Source organism: Falco naumanni, chromosome 2, assembly GCF_017639655.2.
Source record: "Falco naumanni isolate bFalNau1 chromosome 2, bFalNau1.pat, whole genome shotgun sequence".
NCBI lineage: Eukaryota > Metazoa > Chordata > Aves > Falconiformes > Falconidae > Falco > Falco naumanni.
Window position 1 is genome coordinate 37,386,728 of NC_054055.1, and position 20,919 is coordinate 37,407,646.

The 20,919-nt window shown below is 37.5% G+C and overlaps 1 long non-coding RNA gene across 2 annotated transcripts in view; it reads right to left on the reverse strand.

The window, feature by feature from the left end:
- LOC121084052 overlaps positions 1 to 20,919 on the reverse strand; it is a 334,007-nt gene that overhangs the window by 213,289 nt on the left and 99,799 nt on the right. The gene's annotated exons all lie outside the window — the stretch shown is intronic.

Below are 20,919 nucleotides of genomic sequence, written 5' to 3' on the forward strand. Positions count from 1 at the left end.
GACAAGTAATGTCATAGATAAGTGTACTTGTTCACACTGACAGGAAACTTGTCCAGGGAACTCTACTTTTCTTCTTGGGTGAAAGAATGTACATCAGTGAGTGCATCCTATGAATGACCTACTACAAATCAAATCTACAGATTTTTTTAATCCCTTTCCCATTAACCTGAAGAATTAGGTGTCCTAAAACAGTCATAAAAATAATGTGCCGTGACTCATACCTTTTCTTTTAACTCCATGACTAACATTCTTATTTCCAGACAAATTACTGGGATGTTTTGTTTTGTTTTCCTTTATATCAAGCAGAAAACTTGATATAAAGAGTCATGGTTGAATGCAGAATTGATACTTCTCTTCAGAAGATCTTTAAACATAAATGAACCCAGGAAAAATGTATGCATGCACAAGGTATTTTCTTTCGTACTTTTGTTTATATTTAGTTCTGGAATAGTTTTTACATATATGCTTCTGAAATGTTTTATGATCAAGTTACCAACTCACACCTGTTAACCTTCTCTTCTTAGGCTTTCAGCTGGTCTATATGGTCCAGTCTGAACACTGTAACTGTTCTGTATCAGCTTAGTTTATATCCTTTTCTGCTAAAGAAAAGTACTGAGCTGCTGGATTTGGAGTTTGCACCTTTCTTATGACAGGGTGATTACAGACAGCAAAGAATTTTCAGATGAATATGGATGCAAAAGAATAAATGGACATCTCAAATGAAAGCAATCAAAATGTCAGTATTGCTTTCATATCAACAAAATTGTACTAAATGGAATGAAACATTAGTTATCCATACAGAAGTCCTGTATAAGACTTACTGTTCCCAGTCAGCAGGCAAATCCCCCTTCCCCAGAATCACCATGTTCTTGTCCTCTGTAAGTCCAGCTAAATTTTCTTTCCTTCTATCACACTTTTTTTCTACTCAAGTTCATAAACAATGCTACCTTTCCTTCCTCTCCTCTTTTCTATTCTTACTTTCATACTCCACCCCTGGCTCTAACAAATTTAGAATTAATACTGAAAAACCCTACAAAAATAATGGAGAGCTAATTTGTTTTGCCACGTCCCAGAATCAAAATTCTTTCCGGTCATTTCAGTTGTTTCCTTTTTTCCTTATTCTCCATCTGCCTTGGATATTTAGGAGCAGATCTATGATATGCTTAATTTAATTACTCTTTTGCTAAAATCAGTGTGACTTACACTAAAAGCAAAACAACTTCAAAGCTTTAAATACCATTATGACCTTATTGAACTTACAAGGAAGTGAGTATATATCTAAATAACTGTATTGCTGACTTAGTTCCATAGTTTAAAATCAACAAATTACATGGGCCATAAATAAGGGGGGAAAAAACCATATTGTTTAAGGTAGTATTTGTTGTTCTATAGGATGGATCAACAACTCATAGTAACTTTAATGTATCACTCACTGTAATAGTAAGAGGCAGCATGTGCAGAATATTTTATTTAAACGTATTGATCTTTTGACATATGGTTAAAAAAAAGAAGAAATCCTAGGAGAGCCAGTGAAAAAAAGCTGAAATTAGATTTTACAGTAGTTTTGTACATATCAACTAGACACACTAAAACAAAACTCTTTACAAATATATTAATGCTTGAGCTACTCATTTTTCATATAAGACTTACAAGACTCTTTCATGTATTGATGAAGATCACAGAAAGGCAAACTTTCAAATGACCTTCTCTCTCCCTAAATTACTGCAGTGAAACTGTAAAATGAACATGTGAAGAATATTATATGATTTTCAGTGGCACACACTTCGAATTAGTGATCCTCTCATATCAAATGCAGACTACCAGATGCCTAAGCTTTAACTGGGCAAGTCTGTCCCAGGCTGTTCTATCCATTGATTTGTCTTCTTGCTAAGATGAGGCAGAAAATTATTCTGCTGTATCTTTTAAGTCCTCCAAAAGGTGAAGTAGTCAGGTTTTCAGCACTTAACAGGTTCTATAAAGAGCTGTGGGACATAGCAGTTGATGTAATTATTACTGCAAGGAAGTAAAATATTCTTTCTTCTTCTTCCAATTAAACATTTTGTTGTGGAGCCTAAACACCAGGATACACTTCCTTGTGCTGTCTGTTCACCTGAATCTTGCACCAGCCAGTGGAGAGCAGAGATTATCTCCCTGAGAAATTTGATGCTTCTAAGGAAAGAACATGCCTAGGGATTATCCCAGAAGCCATATGTATACGTCTGGACAGACGCATGTATACTGACTGTACATTTGGAAGGTGGTGACTGGATATTGCTACTGGGTTTTGTGCAGTCTCTGAAATGTCTCATACTGAATTCAAACTCATTGACAAACTAGGACAAAACTAGCAAGTGAAAAAGAGATAGCAACTCCCTTTGAACACTAAGTAAAGGTTTCATAAGTACAAGTTTCATAACCTTCTTAAAAACATGACTCCTCCTGACAAAGAAGCTCCATCTTTGCCTGGAAAAGAAAGTTCTCATATTTCTTGTGTACCTTTTTATGTCACCTTCTCAAATATTTGTGTTTAAAGTTCCAAATTGCCATGCTTATCGTCTGAAGAGCATTGATTCTCTTAACTAGGATATTATGCACAGTTGCTTTCGCTGTTTTGATCATGAGAAGAGCAAAATACTAATGCCACTTTTCTCATGAAGCAGCAAATAATGTTTACCCTTCATGAGTCACTGCTTCAGGAAGGCTGAACAGGGAGAAAAAGATAAACAACAAAAGGCAAATATTCTTACTGGAACTGTCCACTCTATCTAAATGCAGGAACTTCCATTTCTCCTTCGCCCCTGAACCCTCTTTTCTCCACTGCTGCCTCCAGTGAATGGGTGCCATGTGTCTGTTCAACAGCACAGGGAACATAAAGGGAGTTATAAGAACTATGAATGGAAAGGCCAAAATGTGCAATGAAAACCTGACTCCACAAGTTAGTAAGCATTTTCTAATTAATATCAGTATGCATACAGGACAGTATGTGTTTGGCACAAGTGAAATAATAGTTATGGATTAAATGAAGAATAAATGAAATAAAATAAACAATACAAAATAATAATGCGACTGGTTTGACAGCTGCAGCTCTAATACTACCAGTACAGAAAGGAGATTTAAAGAAGAGCTACAGAGAATTATGATTAAGAACTTAGCTATTTATCACCTTTCTTATTTAGTGTTGCCATATTTCTGGCTGGTTGGATACTCATTTATGACTGATGTATGTAGCATATCAACTGTTTTCACAGTGTATTTATAAAATACTTCTAATGCCTTATAATGGAATACTTTGCTTTTTGATAAAAAGAAATAATCCATCAATGCAACAGGGAGAATAGAAATGAGAGAAAACATTTCTTCAGAAAGCTTTGAAGTGATGCTGTTTGTTCATGTTACTATTTTTCTTTTTCCTTTTAATATGCCTACTCTTCTTTCATGAGGACCAAACCAAGAAATTACATTGCAAAAAAGAGAATACACTGCCTCATAGTTCGTGTATTACTACAGGAACTGGCAGGGGACAATTTGCAAAATTGCTGAGCTCATGTAACAACAACTGGAGTCCACAACTACTGTACCTTGAACACATGACAACCTGTACTGTAGTAAAGATTCTAAATAAGTATGTTGTCAGTATGTCAAATATGGCACCCCACATTAGAAACTCTTGGCCTTTCTCTGCTCCAACTACCTATTTGTAAAATGGGGTAATACAGCCACATATTTTACAGGAATATTGTGAAAATACATGCATTATTGTCTGAGACATACCCGGTTACCATACTGGCAGGTACGGTACTTCTCCGCAAGATAATTAATAATTCACTGTCTAGGACAAGTTCCCAAACAGCATGCAGAAACTGTGATGATCGACAGAATGCAGCACAGCTTCTCATTTATGTGCATCCACCCGTGCAGGAGGCAGGAGATGTGAGAAAATTATCTGAGGACAGATTTTTGCATGTACACAAACTGGAATTTCATAGATGGCTTTAAACTCTTAAACAATTTTGTAGTAACTAATGCAATAATAACAATGAGGGAGTACTGAAGGACAGAGGAAATGGATCTGAATAAGCAGGAGCAGATTAAACAAAAAAAAAGGAGAAAAGCTGGATGAAACCATGAGTTTATTAGTAAGTCAGACTGCTACATCAGTAGAAATAACCACAAACCCACAGAGTTGTCCATACATAATTCTAAAAACAAAATAAAATGGAGTCAAGAACACTACTTTTTAAAATACCAATAATAGACTATTTTAGGGAAGTCTTTGTGCCAGACTCTCCTCACCAGCAAGAAGCAATCAATGGTACCCACTTTGGTACTCGTTGTATTAATTATTTATTAAAATGGTGTGGGAGTGAAACTTTAGAATGAAATATGTACAACAGCCTACCCATGGTTACTTGTCCTATGAAAATAGGAAAAAACAGAACAGTTTCTTCTATTCAGGAGTGCAGAGGTGAGTGAGCCAGCTCACATTGGACACATTTAACTCACAATTTTAGAATATTTTTTTCTAAGCAAGAGTCAGGTATTTGTCCCTGGATTCCCAAGAATATTGTTATTGTTCCAGCATGACATCAAATTTATTTCACTCTTAAAGAACTATGGAAATATTAATTAATATTAATGAATGTAAGTGGTATTGTTATACATATGCCTCATGGCTATAGTATCTTCCTTTTTTAATTCTGTTTGGAAGTGCTCTGCCCTGTGGACAGATGTGACTATCAAATTCAATGCCTGCAGCACATTTGCTGACCTTCAGTAATCTCTGACTTTTTTATGTTGCAACATTATTTTGTTTTATTATTTCACCCAAAGAGAGCAGCCTGTGATCAGCAAAGAAATGCTTTTATCTTAATCATTGATCCCATATTCATAAATATTCAGATTTTCAGTCTCCTAGGAACACTGTTCACTCTTTCTTGGTATTGACAAAAAGCAATGAAATAATTTCAACCAAAACCCAATACCCTAGAGCTGATAGTCCACTGATATTACTAGCGTAAGATCATTTTTGTTTGTGCTTGTTTAATTCTGTACCATTCTAAGCTTGCAGTCTACAAAGCTTTCATATTAAATGTAGCTCCATTTAATTTAAGAGGAATACTTATGAAATGTCAGACCTTGAATTTGCAAAATCTGGAGGGAAGCATTTTCTTTATTCTTACTACCAGCTGGTAGAGTTGATCTGTGGTTAAACATGTCAGGGACCAAGAAACAAGTCAATACATCTGAAAAAAAAAAAAAAAATCAGGCTGAAGCCTGACACTGATATAGAAATGGAATAATGTCATTAAATTTAATGGATTAAAACTGGTACTTGGAAACTATCTGTCCAAAGTGTCTTACAAGCGAAGAGAGGAAATTAAAGCACTTTTGGAAACATCTCTGTAGAAGACACAAGTATGGAAATAGATTTCATGATGCAGTGAATTCAGCAAGTTATCTTTAAGTCAGAGGCCTTCAGTTTAGCATGGTTAGATTAAGCTATGTTGGTTTGGTTTTTTTAAATATATGTGCATTAGGGTGAGAATGCCTGAAACACAATGACTATGAGTTCTATAATCTCTTGCAGAGAGATTAAATTACACGTTTTTAAAATTTCTTCTTTCATTGTACATGAGTTTCACACCAATTTTAAGAATAACAACCAAAAATTTAAGCAGAATATATATATAATATGTATAATATACAATTACATATATAATTTTATTATATTAATTTATAATTTATGAGGACACTCCATTGTCAAGTGTGGTGAAGAGAAAACAAAGGATTTACATTCCTAAATTTGGGTGTTTCAGATTATGCAGTCACTTGAATAACAGGACAGCACCTGAGGTAAGATTATTTTGCTTATCTCTACTCTGGTTTAAGATATTCTTGTAGCTGTAAAATCGTAGATCAGGGTAAACTTACAAAATACCTGTCCAAATCACATGGTCTTGATAAACATAAAGTTTTGGATGTTGGGAGAGAGAAGGAAAGGACTTATTACATTACAAGTACTTTGACTTTTTCCTATTATGTTTCTAAATGTTATTCTATGTAACTGGTAGAGGTAATACTTTTCCTCCATTAAAAGTTTTGTGAGAAGGATTGTAAGATTTAAAATATTAACATTGTAAGTATCTTAAGTATCTGAAGTAAAGGATTTGTGCTCTCTGAATGTTATATCTGTCAGCTAGGAGCAAAGTCAATTTTGTCAATTAATTAATAAAGCATATTGTTAATTAAAACAAAAACTTTGTTTGAGCAATAAGAATAAGCCTTGTACTGACTGTTCTAATAGTGTGAAGATACTTTACCTGCCAGCACCCCAAATACAGCATCTTCTTTATATTATAATTTTTTATTTTTATTTTTATTTTTTTGTCAGTAAGTGTCTTTTGGCAGTGAAACCAAAAGAATCTAGAGAATAGTTGTCCTAATAGTATTCTTAATATGGCAAAAAGTCTTAGGTGTGTATTGCATGATACACTGATACAGAAATCTCTGTTACCTACCATGAAGAACAGAAAGCTGAATTGCAGCCTGCCTCAAGAAAGCAATACATTATCTCTTTAGTCTGATATAATTATTAGCATTTCTAATTCACTTTACTAATGATGAAAAATCTGCAAAAGATACCTCCTTTCTAGTTCTAATAACAATGCCCTTATACCAGTCTATCTTGTTAGATAAAAAATTTTGAATTAGAAATTGGGGGGGAAATTTAATATCACTGAATGTATATATTCTTGAAGAAGCAGGGAACAGTCTCAGTTTAATAGGCCTTTAACTGTGTGTTTCAGAGACATTTGCTCAACTTCACAAACAGGAAATTTCCACTTCCCATGGAACTTTATTCCCAGACTAAGTAAACATGACTATTAAAAATTAATTACTTATTTACATCCATTTAATTCCATGAAAACTTTATTATTTTCTTCAGTGGTTCTGGGATTTTACTAGCACTTGACAAGTGTCCTCATAAATTCAATTGTAAAGAAACCATTGTGGTTTATGTGGATTAAATGCATTTCTGTAGCAAGAGTTTTTCAGGCAATACTGATACAATTTACTCAGCCATGACCAGCTTGATTCACTAATAATTTTTACAATGAAATTGCACAAAAAATAGAATCATCTGGATATAGGGAGGAAGGGCCACACAGTGACTGTGTATTTAGATAATTTCACTCTATTCATTCTTCTGTCTCTGAAGCAATAGCTTAGAAACTGCTGCTGACATCACTATGACTATCTGGGAATTTGGAGAGCAGCACATGAGGAAAACAAGGTCATCTGTTAAGAGAGCAACCAAGGCAAATATTGCATAAATCTGTACGAGAGAAAAAAATAGCTGTCACTAAATTCTTTGCTACTGTAAATGTTCTCCAAATTCTTGTTAGTATGATGCTGCCTGATTAGCCAAAAAGAGTGCCACTTCTGGGACTGCATGGAGGCCATTCTTTGCTAGCCAGTAAAAAGCTAACGAGGCTGTTAGTTAGTCTGCTTCTGTACCTTGCTTCCTTCATTGCCTGTTTTCATCAAGAGTTTGCGAGCATGATATGGAAAATGTAGCAACAAAGAGGTAGAGAAAGGGACAAAGATTACATTCTCACACTCAGGAGTAGTACCAGAAAAGGAAAAAATCACTTCTTAGTGGCTAATTGTCTGATAGCACAGACACATGGCACGGTCCAAGAAAATGAAATTTTCAGTCTGTTAAGAAGTTTTTTTCTTGTGAAGAAAACAGCAACAGAATGTTAATAATATTAAAATTAGAAGCACTAATGAAGATTTTTTTCTGATCGCCTAATCTCTCACCAGCAGGGTTTACCAACTGCCCAGGTAATGAACAGAGAGTTTGTTCTGGAAATTTCCTCTTTTAGTTTCATTCATTGGATCTATTTTACAACCTCCCCAGGAGCTGGTAAGACAACCAAAATAACTACAAATATCTTAGCTTTCCCCAGATTATGTTAATATGATTATCAACAAAATTTGTTACACTGTTTGCATTCAGTTGATGCAGTTCATGTGTGAAACAAAACCTGAGCACTAATTTTCTCCACACTTTCTACAACAGAAAAATGCATGAATGCTCTTAAAATAGAGCAGTTTTCACTTATTATAAGTGATATATACAATATTTTAAAATTAAAAATATGTATAATAGTGCTTTACCTATCTAATCTTATATATATAATCATCAGCACTATACCTGAAAGCTATAAAGCCATTCTGAATTTTTTTATCCTCATAATGTTTTTTGAATGCATTAGACAGGGACAGAAGCAAACCCCCCATTTTACAGTTTAAAAAAAGAGAGCAAAGTAGATTATCACTTACCTAAACTGACACAGCTGATGTGTGGTTACACTGGGAACTATAAAAGTCTTAATGGTACGGTCTCTTCTATTGATAAAAACTCCTATAGATTGATTTTCCTAATTCATAAATATAGCATATGAAAATAAATTATGATATTGCAAAATAAACACAGCAAGAAAGGAAGCAAATATAAATCCTTGATTTGTGCATAGTGCAGATTTTATACAATTTCATTATCATATAAATAGCTCACATATATAATCTTTCGTGCGTTAATTCTGATAAATGTTACAGTAAAAATTAAGATTAATTGAGGTTGCTTTGAAAGATTTGCTAGGAGTTATAACTCCAGTACTTTTTCGCCTAGTTACATTATGTTCTGAAAAGTTTCAATATTCTATTAGTGATTTACAATATCTGCTTACTCGTATTTTTATAGACTGCTAAACTGTGTAAAACTGCTTTTTTCAGACTTAACTTTTGATGCTTACAATTCTTCTTTGCTTTTTTTTTTTTTTTTAAAGTGAGTCTTCAGAATATACAGAGATCTGACAGAAGACTGAATTGCTAAGTGTTTTGGAAATTAATACATGATAGCTGAGAAGAAGCATTAAATCTACATTAAGTTACAAATATTCACAGCTAAAATGGGTTACAAAAAGAAATTGAAGGGCAAACATTATTTGTTGTCATTGAAGGACATAAGTTTTCTCACAGTCACAAAGGTATCTAGGGATATATTAATTCTTTCTTTGGATCTTACACATACAGAAATACTGCATACCCTTCTGTGTAGGCAGGCATTTAAATAAGGCAGCTGACAGCAGGAAAGAACTCTGTCTGACATATTTAATGAAATATGCAGTGAAACACTAAGATTCTGACTTTTTACTGACTTACACCTGGTGCAGATATTTTTGTCTTTAAAAACTGAATGAAAACTGAATTTAAAATACAACCACAGGAGAATGTCAGCATTTTGTATTCACTTTACACAGATTTACAAATCTACTTGTTATATATGGTAACCTATGAAAAGCACCTTTCAGTATGGGACCCTCTCATTTCACAGCTGTACCAAACATATCCTTTAATTTCAGAACCCATAAAAAGCTTTGTGTCACACTACTGCATCCTGAAAACCCATGACACAAACTGAGTATTTTGGTGTCTCCATTTCTATTAGTGGATTGTATCAGAATCTTGTATATTATTGTCTTTCAGCTGCAGTTCAGCATTTGCAAATTTTCACAACAGGAATTAAGTTAACTTAGATCTCTCCTGCTTACACCCTTTCTTCTGCATACTGCCAATTTTCCTTTGAATGTCATCCACTCCCTTAGCTTAGAGTACTACAAGCAAACCAGATTTTCTTGTATGGCATTAACTACCCTGCTGCTTTGGTACTCTATCCAAAATAAATGGGCATAGTGGATCTTCAGTCAGTAGTGCCAGGCTCAGCAATGCTCAGCAATGAAATTCCCCAGAAAATTTAATAAAATATGAAAAGCATTTATCCCATTTTCAGTCAATAAATGCTATGTCCCAAAGTTAGTGTCATACTTTAAAATCACACAATAACATATTAATGAATAGGGTTATTCTTTGTTTTCACTTTGCACTCTTTAGAATTCTATAATGCATATCATGCAAGTGTTCCTCTGGGATGAAACAGCAATAAATCTTTAATAAACTATGAACATTTCAGTCTGAGTGACAAACACATTGCTACAGAAGTATTACAGGATATATTATATTAAAAATAAACAAATAAGGAGATATTATTAAAAGTTTACCTCTTTTTCCAGATATGTGTTTCATATTTGAGTTTACTTGGAATTAAATACCAGTAAATCTTTAATGAGGTATGAATGAATATACCAATCACTTGAGAGTTATTGACACATCAATATCCATAGAATGGTATCTTATTAAACTATTGCAGTTACTTCCTTGATAGACATTATATATTCAGTATTAATAATGCATGAGCATTTTTAATTCATTTCTGTTGTTATACCCTGTCCTTACTCCTGCAGCAACATTATTAAAACTGATTTTATAAATATCATTTTCTCAAGATACATATGTTAAGTGTGACTGGTACTGAAGAGTTGTAAATGTAGCTGAGTTTAAAAAACCTGATTTATTATTTATGAATAATACATGGTTTAACAAGCAAAATAACATATACTTAAACTGTTCTTTCTACCAGATTGACCCAGTAGGAAGGAGAAAGTTCTATCTTTTACTGACCTATATTTGTAAATTACTAATTTGCAAAGATCAGAGAACTATGCAGTTGTGAATGCTGATCCTTCCACTTTGACACCCGGCTTCTGAGGGTTCTCACTGCAGGACCACCCACATCTTTCTTACACTTTCACAGGTCAGTTGCTGTTACACTGAAGTCATGGTCCTAATCTGATTCAGAGTACAACATCCCCTTAAAGACAGGAAAAACTCCATTCCCTTTGGTTTCTGTCTTAACCTGACACAGTGCCACTTACAATTGTTTCCTACAAAACTAAAACACTGAAAAGTTCTGCAGAGGCATTGCCCCACTGTCCTCTCAAGTCAGTCAGACAAGCACATAAAGCAGCACTGGTTAGAAATGAGACAGTGTGAGAACTGCATTTTGTAAACAGAGATTTAAACCACTTGGCAGAATTTAAAGTTCTGCAAAACAAGGGAAGAGATGCTTCTACATCCTTCACTCTTTGACTGTACCCATGTCCAAGTATTATTTTTTTTTTTTCTTAATCACTTGATGATTTTACTTCAGGAATGTCAAATCACTTAGGAGTTACTAATGAAAGATTTCTTGTGAGATCTGTGCCTAAAATGTAAGCATCATTTCCTGAAATCACTGATAAGGACACTGAAATTCGGTGACATGCCATGATTATCCTGAATAATCCCTGGTGGTCTCTGGCAGGGATGGAACACTTAGAAGATACTATGCTTTTTCCAAAAGGCACCTTGTGTTTCATGTTTCTATAGATGATTTACCACTGTTTATCAATGTATTTTAAGTACAGCATCATTATGAAATGTGATCATTTTTCCACTAACAATTATTTAGATAATGGTGACACTTGGATGTTCATCTGGAATCCTGTTAACAACTTGTTCCCTATTGAGCTCCAAACTTTGAACATATGACAGGACTTTGTAAGGGTGGAAGGTAGTAGGTGATCAAATGCAACAGAAAGGGTTGCGATCAGTGGGTAGACACCCAGCTGGAGGCTAGTCACCTGTGGTGTATCCCGAGGGGTTGATAATAGGGTCATCACTGCTTATCATCTTCACTAATGACATGGAAGATGGGACCAAGTGCACCCTCAGCAAGTTTGCAGAGGATATAAAATCTGGAAGAGTGGTTGATACACCAGACTTAAATGTTGCCTTTCAGAGACACCTTAACAGGCTGATGAAATGGGCTAACAAGAACCTCATGAAGTTCAACAATGGGAAATGCCAAGTCCTACGCCTCTGGAGCAGTAATACCATAAGCTAGCACAACTGGGGGCTGACTGACTGGGAAGCAGCTTTGTAGAGGAAGCGCTGGGGATCCTGGGAGACAAGCAGCTGACCATGACCCAGCAATATGCACCTGCAGCAAAGGTCGCCCATGACAAGCCAGGCTGCATTAGGAAGGTTGTTGCCAGCTGGTCAGGTAAGGTTATCCTTCCCTTCTCCTCAGCACTGGAATGCTGGATCCAGTGCCAGGGTCTACAGCACAAAAGAGACATGGATTTAATGAGGCAAGCTCAGCATAGGCCCATGAAGGTCGTTACAGGATGAGGACTGAAAGAGCTGGGACTGTTCAGCCTGGAGAAGGGATGGCTCTTGTTTATTTGTACACGTAGATAAGGCTCCCCTGAGGCTGGGGGGGAGTAAAAGAGATAGAGCCAGACTCTTCTCTGTGGTATCCAGTGACAGGACAAAAGGCAACTGACAGAAACTGTAACACAGGAAATTCCCTTAAAGCAGAAAAAACATTTTTTTTAAACTGTGGGGGTGCTCAAGCAGTGGAACAGATTGCCAAGAGAATTTGTGGGTTCTCCATTCCTAATGCTATCCAACACCCAATTGGATTTGATCCTGCACAGCCTGCTGTAGCTTACCTTGCTTTGAGCAGAGGGTAGAACTAGATGTTCTCCCAACTACAATCATTCTGGGACTCTAAAAAAAGGGTGAGTAGGTGGTAATGAGACTACCTTGAACAGAGCAATACAAAATAGGAATGGTATATTTGTTTTTCTTGATTATGAGATACAATGTGAATTGCAGACACAGAAACAGAGAGAAATTGTCAGTTGCTGAGGGGAGCGGCTCCAGAGCTGGCCTGATCCACAGTAGAGCAGCAGATCTGGGCACACAGGGGGTTTTCTGAGGCAGGAAATTCCAGGGAAGCAGAGAGACCTTCCAGGAGCCAGAAGCTCTCTCAGGAGACACTGATGAGGCCTAGGCATCGCCAGAGGAACCCAGCTGCACAACTACAAAAAGCAGCCTAGGGACCACAAGCAACCAGAGGCAGGCAAACAGGGTGTAGCATGTCAGCCAAGGCATGGTGCAGCAGTTTGCACAGAAGGGCTTAGTCACCATACCAGCTCAAGCGGTAGGTTCCATTGGTGGTCATCACCCTCTCAGAAGGAGCTTAGCTATGGTATACACAAGGGAGAAAGCTATGTCCTCTGCACTCACCGGAATGGATGTAGAAACCCCAAACAGAGCTCCCAGGAAAACACGCAGCTGTCCAGGTCTGCCTGCTGGGAGTGCCAGAGCCTTTCACTGATAACAGATGGCAGTAGTGAGAACAGCTGCGTGAGGTGTGACCAGGTGGATGATCTGCTCAGCCTGGCGGCTTAGCTATGAGAGGAAGTAGGAAGGTTAAAGAGCACCAGGGAGTCTGAGAAAGATAGACTGGTGGAACCATGCACTGTCTTCCCTGAGACAGAAACAGCCACCAGAAAAAATTCAAGATCAAGGGGATCCTGTACTCTCCCCCTGCTGGGGTGCAGGTAGTGGCTTAAAGGAAAGGAGTGAATGGAGGCAATTCCATGCTCAAGGCAGCAGGTGAACCCCGTCCTTGCCCACCTCTCTTTGCCAGGTGCCTCTCTGCAACAGGTATGAGGTTCTGGATGTGGAAAGCCAGTTAATGGATGATGTGGATGATAGTTGATCTACATCAGGGGTGTTGCCAGGGCATCGCAACACAACAGGTGTTGCCCTGTATCATAACCATCTCTGAAGAAGAAAAGATGGGTTATAGATGTAGGTGACTCCCTCCTGATGGGAACAGAGGGTCCAATATGCCAGACAGACCCTCCTTTTAGAGAAGTCTTTTGCCTCCTTGGGGCCCAGGTTAAGGACATCACTAGGAAACATCCCAGTCTGGTACGGCCCTGGACTATTATCCATGATTGCTCTTCCATGTGGGTGGTGAAGAAGCTACAATGTGTAGTCCAAGGACAATCAAGAGACTTCCAGGGCCTTGGGATGGTTGGTAATGGAGTCTGGAGCACAGGTTATTTTTTCCTCTATCCTTCCAGCTGCAGGCAGTGATATTGGAAGAATCAGACATACACGATCTATTAATACATGGCTCCATGGCTGGTGCCAGGCTTTCTGGCATCAGATGGGATTCACCTTTCACAAGATGGGAAGAGAGTCGTTGCTCATGAGATAGAAGAGCTCATTGACAGAGTTTTAAACTGGACATGAAGGGGCAGTGGGATAATATCAGGCTTGCCTGTGCCAAGCTGTGGGTTGATACATGAAGATTAGCTGCTCTGGAGAGTTGCTCCTGTTAACTTACCTTAACAGGTTTCATGCCTGGACACTGGGACTGAGGCTTTCCTGGGACAGCCCTGGAAAGGGCTTGGTCAGGGTGTCCCTTCTGAGTCCATAATTTGTATTCCCTCCACCTGACATTATGCCACTGTGCTCCTCTGGGTTTGTGGACACGGTCCCCTGATGGGCTGATGGCTCCTGTGATGCGCCTGGGTGAGGTAGTACTTTTCATTCTCCACCTGCCATTACCTCTCTGAGTTTCTTTCTGGGTGTGCAGATTAAGTTTTTATCACATAACACAAAATAAAATAAAAAAAAAGGCAGATAAATAATATCTGAAAATACCTTTTTCTATAAAGGGAGCCCAGAGAAAATATTGGAGAGACACATATTTAGATATAACAGTTAAGGACCTCAGACTCCAGAGATGGCTAAGTTTGCATAGTCTATTGTCCTGGTACAGTAGACTTTTTTTGCTCTAACAGGAAATATTTCTACCATTTGCCCTCTGAATTTCAAACACTATGATCATTTCTGAAGTCATCTGAAGTTCTGATTTCACTTTTTGTAAAAGTCAGTTTTTAGTATGCTTATTTTGGGATGAGAATATTTAGTTCTAGTGTCTTTCTGCATAGCAAAGTGAGGTTTAGGGTGGTTTTTTAACTACTTTGCTTCAAGCTATGGTCTCTGCAGAAGGAGTGAAATGGTGTTTGATATATATGCCTTCCCTAACACAGGCCAGAGGAAAAGATGATATTTCAGTGAATTTGGTGGATGTGCACTTGCAAGTATATATTCATATGAATACCTGCAGTTCCAAATGAGAAACTTCCTAAACGATATATGTTTATGATTTTTATTATTCTGGGAACAGCTACAGTGGCTTCTTTCATTTTTATTATTATCAGGGGCACAGATGAGTCCATTGAATTTGCTTTGTGGTGCTGCCTGTGTCAGTTAAAGCATTTCAACTTAATATTTTACCAGATTTTTATCTGTTCCAAGCACTGAGTAGTTACTTCTCCATGTCTTTCAGCACCCGTCAAAGTCATTTTAAGTGTTCATGTATAACATAAAACATCAGTATATGTTTAGAAGAAATGTGGGTGCCTTTAACGTGTGATGTAATATTTAATAATTTACATGTTTACACCCTCTTTAATGGAGAAATATAAAAATACATTAATTAAGCTTCCTAACCCTCATGCAATACTAAGGTTTCTGTAATGTTCTAGTTTACTGAAATGAAGATAAGAAAATGTAGAAAATAACAATAATACAAAAACTGAAGGCAAAGAATAGAAATTATTTACCCATCAACTTGGTAAACCCAAGATTATAAGGTGGAGTCCTATAAGAAAGACGGAGACCATTTTTTCCTTAAGTACCGATGACATACAGTGGGAAACTGGACCATCACAGTTTCTCTCAGTAATGAAGGGAAGCAATGAAGTTAATTGTCATGTTCACTGTTTAGAATAATGTTATTTTAATCAAGCCGATTCATTTTTGTATTGGACCCAGAGTAATTGCTGATAAATATCTGAATAGTAGACTATAGCAGTATCTATAATGAATTTAGTATCTCAAAACATAAGAGAACTATTTCTCATTGTGTTCATTAGTGGCCACAGTTACCCTAGTCCTTAGAAAAGCAGAGGTACTGCTGTTACTTTATCAGAGTTTATGACCATCTGCAACTGTCAGATTAACACCATGCCACAAGACTAGAATTTTCTGTGACTCTCCACCCCACAGAAAGAGAGAAGACAGACCCCTAGAGTCAAGAAAAATTAAAACAGTAGCTTCCTGGTGCAGATATTTAAAGTGGTTTTCGTTAAATTCAGGCCCTGTACCAACCAGAGACTGGCTTTTAGTTTAGTAATCTCATTTAGGAACAGAGTAATATTTGAGTATAAAATTCTTAAGTATTATTTTCCATTCCTGTCTCCTGCAGGTATTATGTATCATATAGTAACTTTCATAAACCTTACAACCTCAGTCTTAAGGTTAGGATTTCTCACCCATCCTGTTCTAAAACGTCACTGTTCAAACAGCAATACCTTTTATATTTTCCAGCCTAACTGTACTCACAGATAACACTGCTTGTTTTAGCTTTTTCTTTCCTTGACTGGAGTATGTTGACAGCTTTTTGTCTTTCTCTCTATGATTTCATAGATTGCTACCCATATAACACTGTTTTAACACTTTTTTTCCTTATGTCTTATGACAGAAATTTATAGGAACAATGCCTAATTTACAGCATGATCTGAATATAGCATAGAATCATACAATCATAGCAAGGATAGAATTGTCTCCAGTATCTTTAGGGATTTGTTTTTATGGTTTGGGACTGGCTATTAACCACTGCCAACAGTTTTCTTACAGCAGCAAATATTACATTCTGCTCCATTTCTAAAGCTTATTTATGTCCAGTCTTTTCAAACATTCTCAGGAAATCACTGGAAGAATTTCCATAGCTTCAAAGCAAAGAAGTAGTGCAAATAAATGTTGATTTTTCTAAATATTAACACCATTCCTTACTGCTTAATTTTTGTCACTATTTAAGAATTAATATGCATATAATAATTATTTAAATGTGATTTGCCAATCAGATTGATTGACTGTAGGTGAAGCCTGCCTTACATTAGTGTATTCATTACCATCACCAAAGAGCTAGTGTTAGTTAAGTAATGGGCATTGTATAACCCCAAGTGTCCAGACACTGAAAATATAGCATGTATACAAATACAAACAGAAGTAGTAAAATGTGTCTGATATTTATGAAGCTTTTCCTTAAAGGCATTTCTTTATGTCTTTTTTATTACATTAACATTCTATCTTTCAAGGGGTTTATTCATAAGACATAATATGTGATGAAATAGGAGAAATATTCTTTACTGTAATTGTATCCTCCCCCTTCTACTGTCTGTGTAGACATGCCAATGACTTTGGTGCTGTATTTTCAAAAACAAGCTAATTTTTCCAAGAAGCCATCAAACTTTCTTTGAAGTCACTTGAACTCTTACCAGATAGAAGAGGGGATTTGGCACTGAAAGCAAATATTCTGTGTTAATTCTAACAGTGAAGATATGGTAGGTTTACCCCGGCTGGATGCCAGGTGCCCACCAAAGCACTCTATCACTTCCCTCCTCAGCAGGACAGATGAGAGAAAATACAATGAAAGGCCGGTGGGTCGAGATAAGGGCAGAGAGAGATCAGTCAAAAATTACCATCACAGGCAAGGCAAACTTGACTTGGGGAAGAATAATTGAATTTATTATCAATCAAATCAGAGCAAGGTAATGAGAAATAAAAACAAATCTTAAAAACACCTTCCTCCTCCCACCCCCTGCCCTCTTCCCAGGCTCAACTTCACTCCATATTTTTTCTACTTGCCCACAGTGGAACAGTGGAAGGGGAATGGGAGCTGCAGTCAGTTCATCACATGTCTACTACCCCTTCCCCCACAGGTGGAGGCCTTCTCACACTCTTTTCCTGCTCCAGTGTGGGGTCCCTCCCACAGGAGACAGTTCTCCATGAACTTCTCCAACATGATTCCTTCCCACAGGTTGCAGCTCTTCACAGTCTGCTCCAGCTAGTGTCCCTTGTGGGGTCACAAGCCCCACCAGCAAACCTGCCCCAGCCCGGGCTCCTCTCTCCACCAATCCCAGGTCCTGCCAGGAGCTGCTCCAGTGCAGGCTTCCCATGAGGGTCACAGTTTCCCTCGGGCACATCCACCTGCTCCAGTGTGGGGTCCTCCAGGGGCTGCCGGTGGGGATCTGCTCCTCCGTGGGCCTCCCCGGGCTGAGGGGGACAGCCTGCCTCAGCGTGGGCTTCACTGCGGGCTGGGGGGAACCTCTGCTCCGGGCCTGGAGCCCCCTGCCCCTCCTGCGCTGCCATGGCGGCTGCAGGGATGTGCCTCTCGTGCTCTCACTCCTCTCACTTGGTTGCCATTCCTGCTGCACTGCTTTTATTGTCCCTTCTTAAATATGTTATCCCAAAGGTGCTACCACCACCACTGAAGAGCTCAATCTTGGCCAGTAGCAGGTTGGTCTGCCTTGAAGTGGGCTGGTACTGGCTCTGTTGGACACAAGAGAAGCTTCTCAGAGAAGCCACTCATGTAGCCCTCCAGCTACCAAATCCTTGCCATGCAAAATCCAGTATAGAAGGGTTCAAAATGTATGTGTGCTTTTACATGTAAACAAGTAGTTGTACATTTTTCCACCTGCTTTCTTAGTTTCTCTGTGTGCATTCACCCATATCACACTTCATTGTAAAGAACTGTCAAAGAGTAGTTTCTGGTAAAACCACAATAGAATGGCAATACCAAGAGTTCAAAATTACTTGAGAATCTATTTTGTAAGGCTCTGCAGGCACATACAGAAGTATTAAAAATCCCTGGTCCAGATTATTTGTCTAAAGCAGTAAAGAGCAAATAATATTCAACAAAATAATCACTATCAACAGGAAAACCTGGTCATATCTTAGTGGTCTCAGATCATCCTAATACTGATTTACTTGAACACCAATGTGGATGAAATACTGTTAATCCAAGCCATCATTATTCCATTGGCATATTATGGACATCCAAATAAAAAGGAATTTGAAAAACAAAGTATGGTATGGCTGTAGAAAAATTTGGAAAGGCTGTCTTGCCTTAAGGCAGCGTAACCAGAAAGAGGAGAATATCTAAAGAGGTAAGTGTTTTTACAAGTCTAGCATAGCAGAGGGATATAAGATAAAAGAAAGGAAAAATACAAAGTGTCAGAGTTGTGAAGGACGTTAAGGAGAAGGAGTGTGGATTATTGCTGTGGAACACAGGGAGCCAGTACAGTGATTAAAAGGTTGGAAAGATGACAATGGACAGTGATGAGCAAAGAAGACATTCCTAGCATCTATGCTTTTTACAAGCTGGAGCAGGGCAATGAGGATGTCAGGGATGGCAGAACAGAAGATGTTGCTGTAGTTAAGAGTGAGGGTTCAAGGAACCAGCGAAAAAGAAAAGGTCATGCACCAGAGAAGTTAATCAAGAAAAGTGAATGAATTAAGAAAGGGTATACAATCTGTTACAAAGCTGTGGAAGAGGGACAAGCTCAAGATGGATCCCAGGTTACGAAGCTGAATAACAAGGAAGGGGATGAGGTTGTCAACATTGCTGAGAAATGGGGAGGAAGAATAGCTTGAAAGGAAAAGCAAACAGGTAAGTTTTGTTGTATATGTTAAAACTAACTTGCTGGCAAGATGTCATGCAGGAATAGATGTCTTAAAGGCAGGCTGAAATACAGTTTGAGGTGGAGATACAAAAGAAGGGAAGGGAAGTTATTTTTAAGCTTAATCTTCTGTTGGTGTTCCTTCCAGTGGGAGTAAGAGCAAAATATGTGATTGCTACGTTATTTTTATTTTATGATAAAATACGAATTCATTTATATTGTAGTATATGGCACATAAAAGATTTAAATAAGGAAGTTCATAAGAAGTGAAAGTCACCTAGAAATCACAACAATAAATTTAGTCAATACTTCTGGATTAGAACTTAAATTATTGATGACATTAAAGATGGGTATAGAAAGCTCTTGATAATGATTCCCATATAGTTCTTATGGTCTTCATTACATTTCTGTGCCGTTGCACAGCCAGAATGTTTCTTCTTCCACTTTTCTAGGTTTTTTTTTTCCTTTTTTCTTTTTTTTTTTTCCTTCTCCTTAGGACATTAAAAATATACTGTCCTGCCTGAGTATCAGCTCAACTGGACTTTCAATTATATTGTTTATATCAAAGGCATTTCCCCCATATGAAAAATTCATAGTATAAACCAAACTATCACTAGGAATCATTTATTTGACTATGTGACATCACATTAGCAATTAAAACCAGATGACTATACAGTGTCTTCCCAAACCACTTGCCAGGTTAATTTGCTAAGACCTAGACCTTCCTGCATGTGCATACCCAAAAGGTGGGATAATGTAACAGAGATACCATGTTATGAGTTTGACTGCATCCAGTTTTGACAGGCAAAATATGGTGTGTACTCAAGGGGAAAAAAAAAAGAAGAAAAAGAGGAAGAGAAAGAGCGGAGTTATTCATACAGATTTTGCCATAATGCAAAAATGTGTTACAGTGGGTGCAGGCTCATGACTGGGGATATATAGCAGAAGATGCAAGCTGAGTTGGTTTAGTTTGGATGAAACGCATAGGAAGCATAAAAACATAGTTCTTTCAAAATCTGACCTAGTCAGTATAGATTCACAGTGTAGACATGTCATAAGAGAGATAAATTAAACCATAGAAATGTCTATTTGTCTTCATTGGTCATTAAATAAATCTGAAGTTAGGCACTTGTACTTTGTGGATAGCTAAAACTTAGGAAGATGATTCCAGTGATATGCATAGGACTTCAGAAAATATGTATGAACTGAGAAATTAATACAGAGATGATAGGTGGACTTGTGTTTGTAGGTGAGTTTACCTAAGCTAAGGGAGAGAAAGTAGAAGAGGCTGGTCCTTCTGAGTAACTGTGGGGGGTACACATCTTACAGAAGGGTGAATGGGAAATGATTACCCAATAGTCATTACATTAATGAATGGGATAAGACTGCAGGTGAAGACCTTGCTACAAACCAGAGAAAGATGTGTAAATGTACCCAGTTTTGCATTTTAGGTAACTGCTTCAACTGCTAGGCTTTTGAAATATTCTCCAAAAAAGAGAAAGGGGGGAGATCTTTGTCTTATCTCAAAGTAATTTTGATGCAAAAGATGACTGGGGGCAAGTTGCACATAATGACA